Source organism: Mobula hypostoma, chromosome 26 (assembly GCF_963921235.1).
Source record: "Mobula hypostoma chromosome 26, sMobHyp1.1, whole genome shotgun sequence".
Classification (NCBI taxonomy): domain Eukaryota; kingdom Metazoa; phylum Chordata; class Chondrichthyes; order Myliobatiformes; family Myliobatidae; genus Mobula; species Mobula hypostoma.
The window spans coordinates 15,331,428-15,345,459 of NC_086122.1; the positions used below are offsets into that span (position 1 = coordinate 15,331,428).

The window sequence follows — 14,032 nt, forward strand, 5'->3', positions numbered from 1 at the left end:
GGATTCTAAAATAGAACAAATCCTTATGGAAAATAACACAGCAGTAACCTCACAGTGCCAGGTCATGTTATATGGTAGGCTTGGTTGGTCTTTTTGTTCTATAGAAAATTCTGAGCTCAGTTGTCTGATGCGAAGATTAGCTTTGAACTATGTATTTTCATAACTTTTTTAACCCTATGTTGCTGGGTGCTACACTTGTTGTATCAAATAGAAATCTCTCACTGAATTATCATTGCAAAACTTCAGTTAAAAGTAGAAATAATTCACTGATTAGATCTTTGTTGATGAAGTGATTGTTAATTGTTTATTAGTATTTAAAAATTGTGTTCGATGCTTACAGTGTTTCTAATTTATTGAAATCGATCTGCTGTCAAAACCTGCCCTGGCCTGTCAGTACATGAAAAGGAGAAAATGTGCAGGTGCTGGAAATCTGAAACGTCGCTTGTACTCCTTTCCATAGATGCTGAGTTCCTCCAGCACTTTGTGTGTCTTGTCAGCACACAAGCCGGTAACTAGAACATTCCGATCTAGATTATATATTCAGGCTGAGAAATCTGCTTACTGAACTCTTTGCAGGTTGAATTGATGCAAGGACAATGCTCCCGTTCAAATGACTGGGGAAAGCAGCTGCTGGTAGAAAGATAAATAGAGCATCTTATCTGACTTAACTAAATTATATTTAATAAACTATATTTAATTCTTTTATGGGTATTTATTTGTTTGTTTTAAAATGATATTGGTGTTTTAAATAGTTTAGCAGGTCCTGACTGCTTCTGAGAAGCTGAGAATATTAAGAATGATCATAAACATTCAATTATAATGAAAATGTTGACAAGAAGTCAGCCGAGGTGTGGAGGGATCACTGGCTGTCAATAGCAATCTATCAGTGCATGTTCTATCTTAGTGTAATTGCATTGTTGTTAACTGGATCTTACAAATGTGCTGGAATGCAGGCTTCCATAGGAAGATATGTTGAACGTGCTGGAGGAATCAGTATGGCTACGACCAAGCAGGCCGGTGAGTAACTGTGATGTACTGCTGGAGAGAGTTGTAGAAGCTGGCAGTGTAGAAGCCTAGACAATCACCTAAATCAGCTGGGCATTGAAGGCAATGGGCCAAGTGCGGGAAGGTGGTTTAATACAGATGGGTGTCTGCAGGTCAACATGGACACAATGGGCCAAATGGCCTGTCTCAATACTGAAGGCACTGCTTTGAAGATATTATCCACTCATTTCTCTGATTGTTATGATGACAGGGCAATGAAGACACTGAAAACTGAAACATTACAAAAAAAATTAATCATTCAAAATGTTTGATGCACCAAAAATATCATTCATTCTGCTCGATCAATTTAGTGTATGTTCTACCCTTATCACAGATAATCCGTAAAATGGAAGAAAGCCTCCTATTTCCTACAAAAGTGCCCTAACTCAATGAAAAGGCTTTGTACAAAAGAATAACTGGCACATAATTCTGCACTCAATTCAGAGCATGTAATCACAAATGTCAATTTGAGAGAAACTGCATAAAAGGATAAATTACCTTAATCCAAGACCAGCGCAGTTGTACAATAGAACAAGTGTCAATAGTAGAAACTAATATTTATCACACAAAATAATAATGCATACTAAAGATTTTGAAATAATCTGGATTTCAAGATTTATTTGGAATCTGACGAAGATGGGATAAAATGCTTTGCGTGAAATTATATTCTTTGACATCCAGTATGTACCCATAAACGTTCCTGTTTCTGATTTGATATTTTTAACATGTTAAAATAAATATTCTGATCTTGTTCTGTCAGATATATTACAATAATCAGCAAGATACCACACACCTACAATGTTGAAATCTGTGACACAAGTTAAATACACTATGGAGCATTTAATTTAGAAGCTCCTCGTTGTTATTTAGAGATTACTGCAGTATATCCAGCCCAATTTAATTCAATATCCTGAATCTATAGTTGTGAGGTTTAAAAGTGCTAATCACAGAGGGTATGTCGCATGCAATTCCACCTTGTGCTATAAAACCATACTAGGTACCATGATCTCGAGTCAAACTATGCCTCATATTTTTAGTTCCTCAAATTGCTTTATTATATATATAGAGTCTATTTTCCCCTTTTATGTTGAGGTTCAAGGGATATTTATTTTCAAAATATGTTTGCAGTATTTAACTCTAAGCGGCCTCTTCTCCAGACAGCCATGAAACATAGAAATCCATGGAGGCCATTCAAAGAATAACATCAACCGTTCCCCACATGCAGACGGCAACAAGAACATCAAACACCAAATGAACCCCCCACACAAAAAAAATGCTTTCTCTCAGAGCAAGCATTCCCATTAGTCTCATTTCCCCCATTAAATGCAATGTAAATATTCTCCCTTTTATCCTCATCAATATAAACCCCTCACCCTATTCTCTTGCTGCTCAGGTGCAATTTGTAAGCGCATATGCTTGGGATGGAAAGGGACACCAGAGCAGACAAAAGGAATCCATGTGATTACTAGGAGAAACTTGCTGGAGGTATCAACAGCTTGTCATTTGAAGACTGCAAGAATTAAGGAGGTCAGGGAACCTACGTTTTCACCTTCTGTTTACGTCCTTTGGGGGGCAATGAATCTTTCCTGCTTCTGATTGTAACACTCCTCACCTTTAAGCATAATTGTCTACACTCTGGTGAAAGGTTATCAACCTGAAATACTATCTCTATTTCTTTCTTCACAGATACCACCTGGACACAGTTTTCCCATCAGTTCCGTTCTGTGTGCCAGCAACTGTGAAATTTTACTCTTGCAGCTTGCCAGTCTAACCCACTACCTCTCATGTGTTGCGGCTCAGGAAGGGAAGTAGAATATGCTGTGTTGAGATTTGGTTAATGGATGTGCTAAAATATTGTGAGAGTCTTATTCAAAATGTTCATTTTTTGACATAGTTCCCAGACCTTGGCTGCTAAAAGCATGGATATTTTTGAATGATATTTTCCTGACAATAACCTGTTAGTCTTGGTAATATGGTAATATTGGCATTTCCTTGAAGAAAAACATTGAATAGCTGGATTAAGTAGATAGAAAGTACACCACACACACAGCAACTGGTAAGATTATCATACTCTTGGATGTTGATTATAAATTTGAGCCATTTCATTAATTACATTAATTATCATGGTCTAATGTTGATGATTTAAGATGTATTGATACACATAAACTATTTGTGATCTCATTTCACAGTAACTGATGAATATTAATTCAATACTGTAATTGATAATAGAAAGAAAAAAATTGGCTCAGTTCCTGTAATTGAATTCAAAAAAGTGTTTGAGATTTTAATTGATTTAGTTAAATAATGATCTCATGAAAATGTTATATTCTCTCTATCCAAACTAAGCATTTTCAAATTTATGTACTTGTCTGATGTTGTGTTGATAAATTGGATTACAATTTGTCAAGAGCCTGCCTACTTCTAAATTCTCCTTTGTATCAACCAATATTTACATGGCAAGTAACCTCACCAAAATAGATTTTTATTCCCCTTGGATGTCCAGTCCTTATATACTTCCATCCCCCATCAGGAAGGTCTCAAAGCTCTACGCTTCTTTTTGGATTCCAGACCTAATCAGTTCCCCTCTACCACCACTCTGCTCCGTCTAGCGGAATTAGTCCTTACTCTTAATAATTTCTCCTTTGGCTCCTCCCACTTCCTCCAAACTAAAGGTGTAGCTATGGGCACCCGTATGGGTCCTAGCTATGCCTGCCTTTTTGTTGGGTTTGTGGAACAATCTATGTTCCGTGCCTATTCTGGTATCTGTCCCCCACTTTTCCTTCGCTACATCGACGACTGCATTGGCGCTGCTTCCTGCACGCATGCAGAACTCGTTGACTTTATTAACTTTGCCTCCAACTTTCACCCTGCCCTCAAGTTTACCTGGTCCATTTCCGACATCTCCCTCCCCTTTCTAGATCTTTCTGTCTCTGTTTCTGGAGACAGCTTATCCACTGATGTCTACTATAAGCCTACTGACTCTCACAGCTATCTGGACTATTCCTCTTCTCACCCTGTCTCTTGCAAAAACGCCATCCCCTTCTCGCAATTCCTCCGTCTCCGCCGCATCTGCTCTCAGGATGAGGCTTTTCATTCTAGGACGAGGGAGATGTCTTCCTTTTTTAAAGAAAGGGGGTTCCCTTCCTCCACTATCAACTCTGCTCTTAAACGCATCTCCCCCATTTCACGTACATCTGCTCTCACTCCATCCTCCCGCCACCCCACTAGGAATAGGGTTCCCCTGGTCCTCACCTCCCACTCCACCAGCCTCCGGGTCCAACATATTATTCTCTGTAACTTCCGCCACCTCCAACGGGATCCCACCACTAAGCACATCTTCCCCCCCCCCCCGCATTCTGCAGGGATCGCTCCCTACACAACTCCCTTGTCCATTCGTGCCCCCCATCCCTCCCCACTGATCTCCCTCCTGGCACTTATCCATGTAAGCGGAACAAGTGCTACACATGCCCTTACACTTCCTCCCTTACCACCATTCAGGGCCCCAAACAGTCCTTCCAGGTGAGGCAACACTTCACCTGTGAGTCGACTGGGGTGATATACTGTGTCCGGTGCTCCCGATGTGGCCTTTTATATATTGGCGAGACCCGACGCAGACTGGGAGACCGCTTTGCTGAACATCTACGCTCTGTCCACCAGAGAAAGCAGGATCTCCCAGTGGCCACACATTTTAATTCCACATCCCATTCCCATTCTGACATGTCTATCCACGGCCTCCTCTACTGTAAAGATGAAGCCACACTCAGGTTGGAGGAACAACACCTTATATTCTGTCTGGATAGCCTCCAACCTGATGGCATGAACATCGACTTCTCTAACTTCCGCTAAGGCCCCACCTCCCCCTCGTACCCCATTTGTTACTTATTTTTATGCACACGTTCTTCCTCTCACTCTCCTTTTTCTCCCTCTGTCCCTCTGAATATACCTCTTGCCCATCCTCTGGGTCCCCCCTCCCCTCCTTGTCTTTCTTCCCGGACCTCCTGTCCCATGATCCTCTCGTATCCCCTTTTGCCTATCACCTGTCCAGCTCTTGGCTCCATCCCTCCCCCTCCTGTCTTCTCCTATCATTTTGGATCTCCCCCTCCCCCTCCTACTTTCAAATCCCTTACTCACTCTTCCTTCAGTTAGTCCTGACGAAGGGTCTCAGCCTGAAACGTCGACTGCACCTCTTCCTACAGATGCTGCCTAGCCTGCTGCATTCACCAGCAACTTTGATGTGTGTTGCTTTTATTCCCCTTTATCACTTTGATGTTTGAGAGGAAATGATGACTACTACATTACAACAAAGACTATATATGATAAGTATTTCAATAAATTTAAACAAGTTTGGGCCTTTAGCAAGTACAGATAGGTGCTAAGTAAATGCATGTCCTTATTTCTATGCTTGATACCAGTATAAACTGGTTTCTACAGTACTGTGCAAAAGTCTTAGGCAGCCTAGGTTCCTTATATGGTTTCAGGTGGTATTAGCTCCACAGAGTCTTGATCTCAACATCATCGAGGCTGTCTGGGATTACTTAGAGAGACAGAAGCAAGCACGACAGCCAAAGTCTGCATAAGAATTGTGGCAAGTTCTCCAAGATGCTGGGAATAACCAACTAGCTGATTTTCTTCTAAAACTGCATGAGAGTGTACCGAAGAGCTTTAATGCAGTTTTAAAGGCAAAGGGTAGTCACACTAAATATTGATTTGATTTAGTTTTCTTTTCACTGAAAACTGGTTTTTACAGTAAATATTTTGATATTAAGGAACTTTTCATTTCATTATTTTTGAAGGCATCTTTGTTTTACAGAATTTTTTTTACATGTGCCTGAGACTCCTGCACAGTATTGTGTATATCAGCTGTAAAGCAAATGGCTTATCAGTGGGTAGCCTGCACTGTGCTCACTCCGTAAATGCTGATCTCTCTCTTTCCTAACCACCATCATCACCTCTCCTTAAGTAAGACCTCAGATGCTTTGTCCTTGCCCTTTTCCCCATTCATTTTCCTCCCCAAATGCATGATATTTTTTGGCAAATCGTTGGGCATGCAGTTTGGATATTGCCAACAACCATTTAACAGGAGTGTTGGACCCCATGATTATGTAAATCAGATGCTAATGTCTTTGGAAGCAACCACATGTGATATTGAGGTTGATTAAACACACCACTCAGGCACTTAATAACGTGTATACAAAAGGTTCTATGTGTTATACTCTCTTCTCCTAGCGGCTTAATATAGGGGTGATATCCCCATGCTCGGCCAAACTTAAGAAATCTCATTTGGGTGGATGCTACGCGATGTGTCCCCTGTTACAGATCAGTACTCCAAAATAACAAACAAAACAATGTGATTTACTAATTAAGCTTTATAACTCATTATAACTTTCTTACTTTGACTATATGGTTAGTAGAGAAACAAAATATAGAAGAAAAAGGGCCCAAATCTTATTAAGCTATCTGTGCACACAAGGTTGGAGCTCATGGTTTCCCCTTCTCTGATCCTCCTTTGATTGTGGCTGCTCTTCAGATCCTCGCTCCAAGTCCACCCTGTCCGGTGGACGACCAAATCACTCCATTCGCAACTCCTCCCTTCATCTCCCTCTCTCCCTCTCGCAAAAGCCTGCAAAAGCAACTGTTCCGAGAATCACAAGACACAGCCACAAATCCCGTTTTGGCTACATGCATCCCATTATCTCCAGCAATAACCCAAACATTGCTGCTACAGAGGATACATTACCTCAGCAGTAAACATTACAAAGAAGCCATTACATTAGCAGTGAAACCTTACAGCACATTACATATGGATGGCAGAAATGTAGAGGAACACACATAAACTGCTGGAGCAACTCAGTAGTCATGCAGCGTCTATGGAGAAGACTAAACAGTCGACGGTTTGGATAAGATCCTTCATTAGGACTCTTTCATAAAGTATATATTGCTGGAATACTTGGCATATTGAGGAACAAGTCTCAGCTGCCTGGATTATATAAGAGGGGACAAGCATAAGGAGGATTTATACTTTCCTAATGATAAGCTCTTAGAGTGTCAGTAATAGTTGCTTAATCTTACTACAGCAGTAAGATGTTTACAAATCAAAGTTCATGGAAATTCTGTGGGAATCAGTTAAACAATACTTGAGTACTCTTGTCCTCAATATAACCCAAAGGCAATACAATGCCACACCATTTTACAATGTTGCATTTCTTAGCAAATGTTCCAGACAAAATTTGATACCAGACCAGATAAGCAGAAAGGTGATCAAATGCTCGGTCAAGGAATCCACATTTAAGAAAAAATCAAAGAGCTTAGAGCCCATACAGTTGGAGGTAATGCATGCATGGTGGGATAATTAACTGCAGGGGTGCACAAAGGATGAACATTTCAAAAATGTTGATAGCTCTTATGGATAAAAGATTGGACAATATAAAGCTGAAGAAATTTGAAGACATGGAGGAGACTGTGTTAATTCAAGGTGTCACCCAATTGAGAGATAGTGTACAATAGTAGGAGGTAGACACTGAGTGAGTTAGGATCTAAATTTGGGAGGTCAGCACGTTTCTATTTAGAAGCAAAGAAAGCATGGATGAGAAGTTTGCAGTGTGTGAGATTACAGAGCAGAAATAGGTGATCATTGTAATGAAGATTGGCAGATGTGTCAGGAAGTTTACAAACAGTTTAGTCAGGGATGGACTTAGCAGCTATGAATCAGATTTTCCAAGATCTAAGTATAAATATTTTGTCTTCCCAGTATTTAGTATTTACTAGAATTCAGAAGAATGAGGGCTGACCTCACTGAAGCCTATCAAAAGGTGAAAGGCCTTGATAGAGTGGATGTGGAGAAAATGTTTCCTATGGTGGAAAAATCTGACCAGAGGACACAGCCTCAGAATAGAAGGGCGTCCCTTTAGAACGGTGATGCTAGGTAATTTCTTTATCAAGAAGAAGTTTAATTTGTGGAATTGTTTGCCACAGGCAGCTTTGGAGGCCAAGTCTTTCTGTACATTGAAGGTAGAGGTTCATAGATTCTTGATTTGTCAGGGCATGAAGGGATACAGGGAGAAGTCAGGAGATTGGGACGGAGAGGAAAATTGGATCAGCCATGATGAAATGGCAGAGCAGACTCAATGGGCCAAGTGGCCTACTTCTTGTCCTATATCTTATAGCCAAACTTCTCTTAAAATTTGAAATTGAGCTTGCATGACCACTTGCGAAAGCAGTTCGTTCCACTGTTACATACCTCAAGGAGATCTGTGATTTTTTTTTGTGAGAATGATGTAATGGTCTTTTGGAGGTCACCTGATGCAATTTTCCTGCCAATATGAGGTCACGCGATGACATGTGCACCACGGGTATATAAAGGGAAGATCCCAGATGACACAGCTAGTTTTTAGCTTTTAGATTTCCAGCTAGAACGTGCTGTGTCTCCGTTTCTGTTGCGTATTTGTTTTTATGACGCAGTTTCATTTTTAAGATGGTTGTACGTTCTGTTGCAAGATACAATAATATTGGACTGGAAATTTTTGGCTAGATGTGCTAATTTACCCTATTCCAGCAGTAGAAAAGAGAGTGAAGACTTTATCGAAGTACAGGACCCGAAGGATTGAGAGGAGTCGGCAGTTTAACAAAGGATCGACTTTATTGAGTCTTCGTTGAAGGAGTATCGACCCGCATCGAAGATAACTCTTGTCAAAAGAGCTAAGAGTTCATGCAAAGGTTTGCTCTCTAGAAACCGAGGTCAGTTGTTTTAAACTGTTTATTTACTGCATCGTGAATCCTTTGGACAAAACCAGCAGGAAAGTCGCGTCTATGAAGAAATCCTTCTCCAGAGAAGTCTCTCCCAATTGAACGTATAAATCTGTTGGACTTTCGAATTTACCATTTTAAGAACTATATCTGACTTTACCATTTTAAGAATTGTTTTCGCATTTAACGCTTCAATAACCCGTGCCAAGTGACAACTTGTTGAACAGCTGCATATCAGTTAACTTCCAGTGAAAGATTTTGTTTATTTTTTTTATCGTTTATCCGTGTTTAATAAATGTTTGGTTGTTTTTATATAGCCTGTCTCGATTGATATTCATTGTTGCCGGTTACGGGAACACCACTCTCTCACAACCATCTGAGTGAAGAAGTTTCCCCCTGAACCTTTCATTTTTAACCCTGAGCCCATTGCTTTTGATTGTAGTCCCACCCAACCTCAGTGGAAAATGTGGGCAGGAGGAAAGATAAGACAAAAACCAAAAGAGTGCAGTATAGGAGCTGAGGCTCAGTATTTAGAGACTGGCCTTTGAAGAAAATTTGTCCAAATAAGCTTGTAGAATGGTAAGTAATGGAGAGGCAGCTGATAGTGTGACTTTCCTTTTAGATATTACTAGTTCATGGAGCTGTGAATCTCAACTCCTATAATATTCATAAACACAAGAGATTGTGCAGATGCTGGAAGTCTTTAGCAGCACACACAAATTGCAGAAGGAACTCAGCAATACAGGCAGCATCTGAGGGGAAAGAATTCAGAATAAGAAGGTAGGGGGAGGGAAATGAATACAGGCTGGCAGTTGATAGGTAAGATCAGGTGACAAGAAAAGCAAATGGGTGGGGCAAGGGTGAAGTAAGATGCTGTATGATAGGTGGAAAGAGTAAAGGCTGAAGAAAAAGAATCTAATAGGAGAGGACAGTGGATGATGGAATAAAGGGAACGAGGAAGGGCACCAGAGGGAGGCGATAGGCAGGTTTGGAGAAGAAAAGGGGTAAGAAGGGAACCAGAATGGGGAATGGAAAAACAGAGAAATAGGAAGGCAGAGAAATTACCAGAAATTACATAAATAAATCAATGTTTATGCCATTAAGTTGGAGGCTTCCCAGATGAAATATAAAGTGTTACTCCTTCAACCAGTGTGTGCTCTCATTGTGGCAGAAGAGAAGGAGGGCATGAACCAACATACGAGAATGCAAATGCAATGACAGTGAGACTCGCAATGATGACTTCTTAAGTATTCAGTTTTTCATATTTGCATGTCACTGGTTAGACTAACACCTAATGTTCAATTCAGAATTGCCCAAGATAATTGTGGCAAATTGCCACATTGAACTAACGGATCTCTTTATCAGGACTGCAGTGATTGAAAATGGCAATTCAGTGGGTCTAGGATTTAGAGCCAACACCAGTGAAGGAATGAATGAAGACATTCCAAGTAAGGGTGGGTAAAGGGAACATTCGAGTGATGGTGTTCCTGCTGCCATTGCTGTCCTTGGCAGTGGAGACTTTGAGTTAGGAAGGTGCTGTCAGAGCAGCCTAAATGAGTAAACGCAGTATCTATTGTGAACACATTGCAGCCATCTTGCATCAGCCATAGAGGAAGTGCACATTTCAGATGGTGGATGAGGTACTAGACAAGCAGGCTGCATTGTTCTGGATGGAGTTGAGTTTCTTGAGTATTGTTGAAGGTGTACATCCAAGCAAATGGAAGGTATTTTCATCATACTCCTCCTTCACAACTTTTAAAAGACTTTGGGTTGACAAGAAGTGAGATCACTCATTGCAAGATATTCCCCTTCTGAACTGCACTTGTAGCCACTCTATTCATGTGGCAGTTCAAAAGATTTCCACAGTGTTACTGCTATGAAATGTCAAAGGTGGTTGGTTACATTTTGACTTGTTGATGGTTTTCATTTCCTGGCCCTTTTCTGCTATGGTTTACTTGTCATTTGCTAGACCATGTTTCAACAATTACTTGGTCTTGTAACATGGAAACACAACAGCTTCACTTACTGAGGGTCTGTGGATGGAACTGAGATGCAAAGTAGTCTGGACCCTCCTTCCCTAACCATTCTATGTAAATACAAGTTGTACCCATTGCAGAATGAGTGGGTGTAACACCTGGGCACCTCAAGCAGGGTAGCCTCCAGAGTCCTCTGTAACTGCCAAGAGTAAGACTGATCACAGGGAAAATGTAAAGAGATGTATGATTAGTGCTAATATGTGTGAACAATTCTGTCAATTTCATGAAAGGTAGTTTGTGCTATTCATATCCCAGATTCCTTATTCCAATAATACAACTGTTTGCCATGCTCAAGACAATAGCCTGTAAGAAAGATATCTTTTGGCTTCATGCAACATACTGGTAAAACAGCAAACACAATCTGATTGCATTTGAAATATGGAATATATTAGCATATATATTGTATAATGAAGTATTAGCATCACAGATTGAGAATTTATGCTCTTGAAAGTTGTTCCATTACTATGCAAATGTTGAGTTATTGTTTCAACTTTGCTGTATATATTACAGATACAATTTTTACAAGGCATTTGTTTAACTAAACACAAGGCAGAGTATTAATTGCTACCTTCAAGTAACTTCAAAAACACTTTGTGAAAGCTCCTTTAATTAGTCCACAAGAGAAAAATTGAGCCAAACTTTTATAAATAAAGAAAATTCCAACTCCTTTCCTGACAACTTATCTTCCCATTTGGCAGCTTGCAATCAACACTGAGCTCAGTACTTCAGATCGAGCACTGCTTCCAATTTGTTGAACAGCAGATGCATGTTATGCCTTACAGTTAATTCCACTTCTTGTTGCTTGGTTATACTACACCTATTTTTTCTTGCAATCTCATTTCTTTATTCTCATTTATTAATTCCTGGCTTCCACTTTCCAAACATCCCATCCTGTACATTTCTTTCTCTGCCCTCACCACCCTGACTCTGTTCCATAATAAACGTTTTATTTGCCCCTTACTGGAGATAAAGCTTTCAACTTTTTAAATCTTGAAGTTAACTCTGCTTCTCCAGAGATGCTGCCTGACCCAAACTATCTGGTAGATACAGATGCAATTACAATAATTAAAAGGCATTTAGACAGGTATTTAGGACACAGTACCTCTTTTCCTTTCCCAATGCAGGCAAATGGGGTTAGTGTAGACAGGCATCATCAATGCTGGGATTGATGAGGTAGACCAAAGGTGACTCCTTATGTGTTGTACCGTCCAACAATTCCATGACACTGAATACTTTAAGTTTTGACGTTAGGAATCTGGCTTATAAGAAGGACAAGTTCATTTCCTCTTCTTTATAGTGAGTTAAACAATAGGAAGACTAATGCAAGAACTGAGAACATGCAGCTCTTGATGGATGAAAAGCCTCCATGTGTGATATTTTACCAAATGCACTTATTATTGACATTATCGAACACGCTCTCCTCTATAGTCTCAGAGAAGTTGAGTTCTTTGCAGATATCTTCACATTCAACACTGCTGATAATCTCAGAATGTTCAAAAGTTGTTGACTAGAATTATTTAAATGAGGTTAATTGTTCAATAATTCTATTCAACTAAATACTGAAAAGATGCAGGTCTATAACACTCATAAGCACTTCTCAAAGTCTGTATCATTCAAGATCTGTTTGTGACTAGAACATATTCGTTTGAGACTGTGATGAGAGATTTCCATAATTAAATTTCCGGAATGACTGTTTTTATGGAGACACGTTGTATCTGAAGAACTATAATCTAGAAAGATACTGGAGCTTTAAAATAGACAAATAATGAACTCCCTGGTTTCCTCTCCTTCTGCTATGTTTAAAGGTGCCAATTTTAAAAATTGTGCTACTACCTTTGCAAAAAATGGATGCCACATAAAATGGGGTTGTCTTCTAATACCAGTAATGAAAAGAAATTTTATTTGTAAGTGCACCTACACAAATCTTTATGTCACTTTGCAATTGTTAATAAAAGCTGCAGGACGTTGTAAAATTAGTCAGCTTTATTTTGTGTACCAACCTCCATAATATCCAAGTCATCTTCAAGGAGCGGTGACTCAGAAAGTTGGCATCCATTATTAAGGACCCCCAGCGCCCAGGACATCCACGGTTCTAATTGTCACCATCAGAAAGGAAGTACAGAAGCCTGGAGGTTCACAGTCAGCAATTCATGAACAGCTTCTTGCCTTCTGCCATTCTATTCTTAAACGGACATTGAACCCATGAACACTACCACACTTCTTAATTTTTATATATTATTTTTGTTTTTGCACTATTTTAATTTAAATATTTAATATAGATATCTACTGTACTTACTGTAATTGATTTACTTTTTTCTATTTTATCATGTATTGCATTGTACTACTGCTGTTAAGTTAACAAATTTCATGACATATGCCAGTGATAATAAGTCTGATTCCGATTCTGAAAAACAATATAGAGATATTTTACATGTTTTTAAAACTTAGTGAAATACTGGTATAACTATTATATCTTTAGGATAGTGTTACTATTTGCTGCTAGGATTGCAATATACTTTCACTGATTTAAAAGAAATTTGAACATCCTTAGGCAGCTGAATAGTTAAGTATTCAGGCGTGAAGTAATGTCCCACTCAATTAATGAAGTGTGGTTTGGCATTTATTGTTGTCATGATTGATTGTGACTGTTTAGTATGCTCTTGGAATTCTTGTTCCTAAAACAACTGCAGAATTTTATGTTGTTACCTTTTGTTTACCTTTGTAAAGTGTGATCGTAGGATCAATTGAAAGGAGCAAGTAGTTTTGCATGTGAATTTCTCTTCAGTTAATAACACTGGACAACAAAGATTTTGCTTCCTGAATACCTTTAGATCTATCTTATGAATTTTGGGCTACTGATTATGAAAATCACCCTGAAATGTCCCTATCATCACCATTTTTTAAATAAATTTGTGTTTATTATTTCAATTCATAATTTGTCAATTAAAATGTTGCCTACAATGTAAGCTGGAAAGTTTCCTATCTTGTCCAGGCATGCTTGGGCATGCTTAGGCAGTGCGGCTGCTGCATGGCAGGACAGGTTTTAGTAATAATTATTGGGTTCAGGACTGTAAGGATGGAATTTGCTATCACCTGCCACAAAAATTTCTATGAAGGGTTTTGATGTTTGAGACAGATGCTTCCCAGAATAACTGATGCCAAAATTAAGGAAAGTAGTTTTGTTTATTCCACAAATCAAACAGGTCATC

The 14,032-nt window shown here is 39.4% G+C and overlaps 1 long non-coding RNA gene across 1 annotated transcript; it reads left to right on the forward strand.

The window, feature by feature from the left end:
- The first annotated feature begins 999 nt into the window (after positions 1-999).
- Positions 1,000-2,858, forward strand: LOC134338254 (uncharacterized). The gene is made up of 3 exons (XR_010016178.1): positions 1,000-1,017; positions 2,438-2,571; positions 2,731-2,858. It is a non-coding gene; the product is annotated as an uncharacterized LOC134338254 (long non-coding RNA).
- The last annotated feature ends 11,174 nt before the right edge of the window (positions 2,859-14,032 follow it).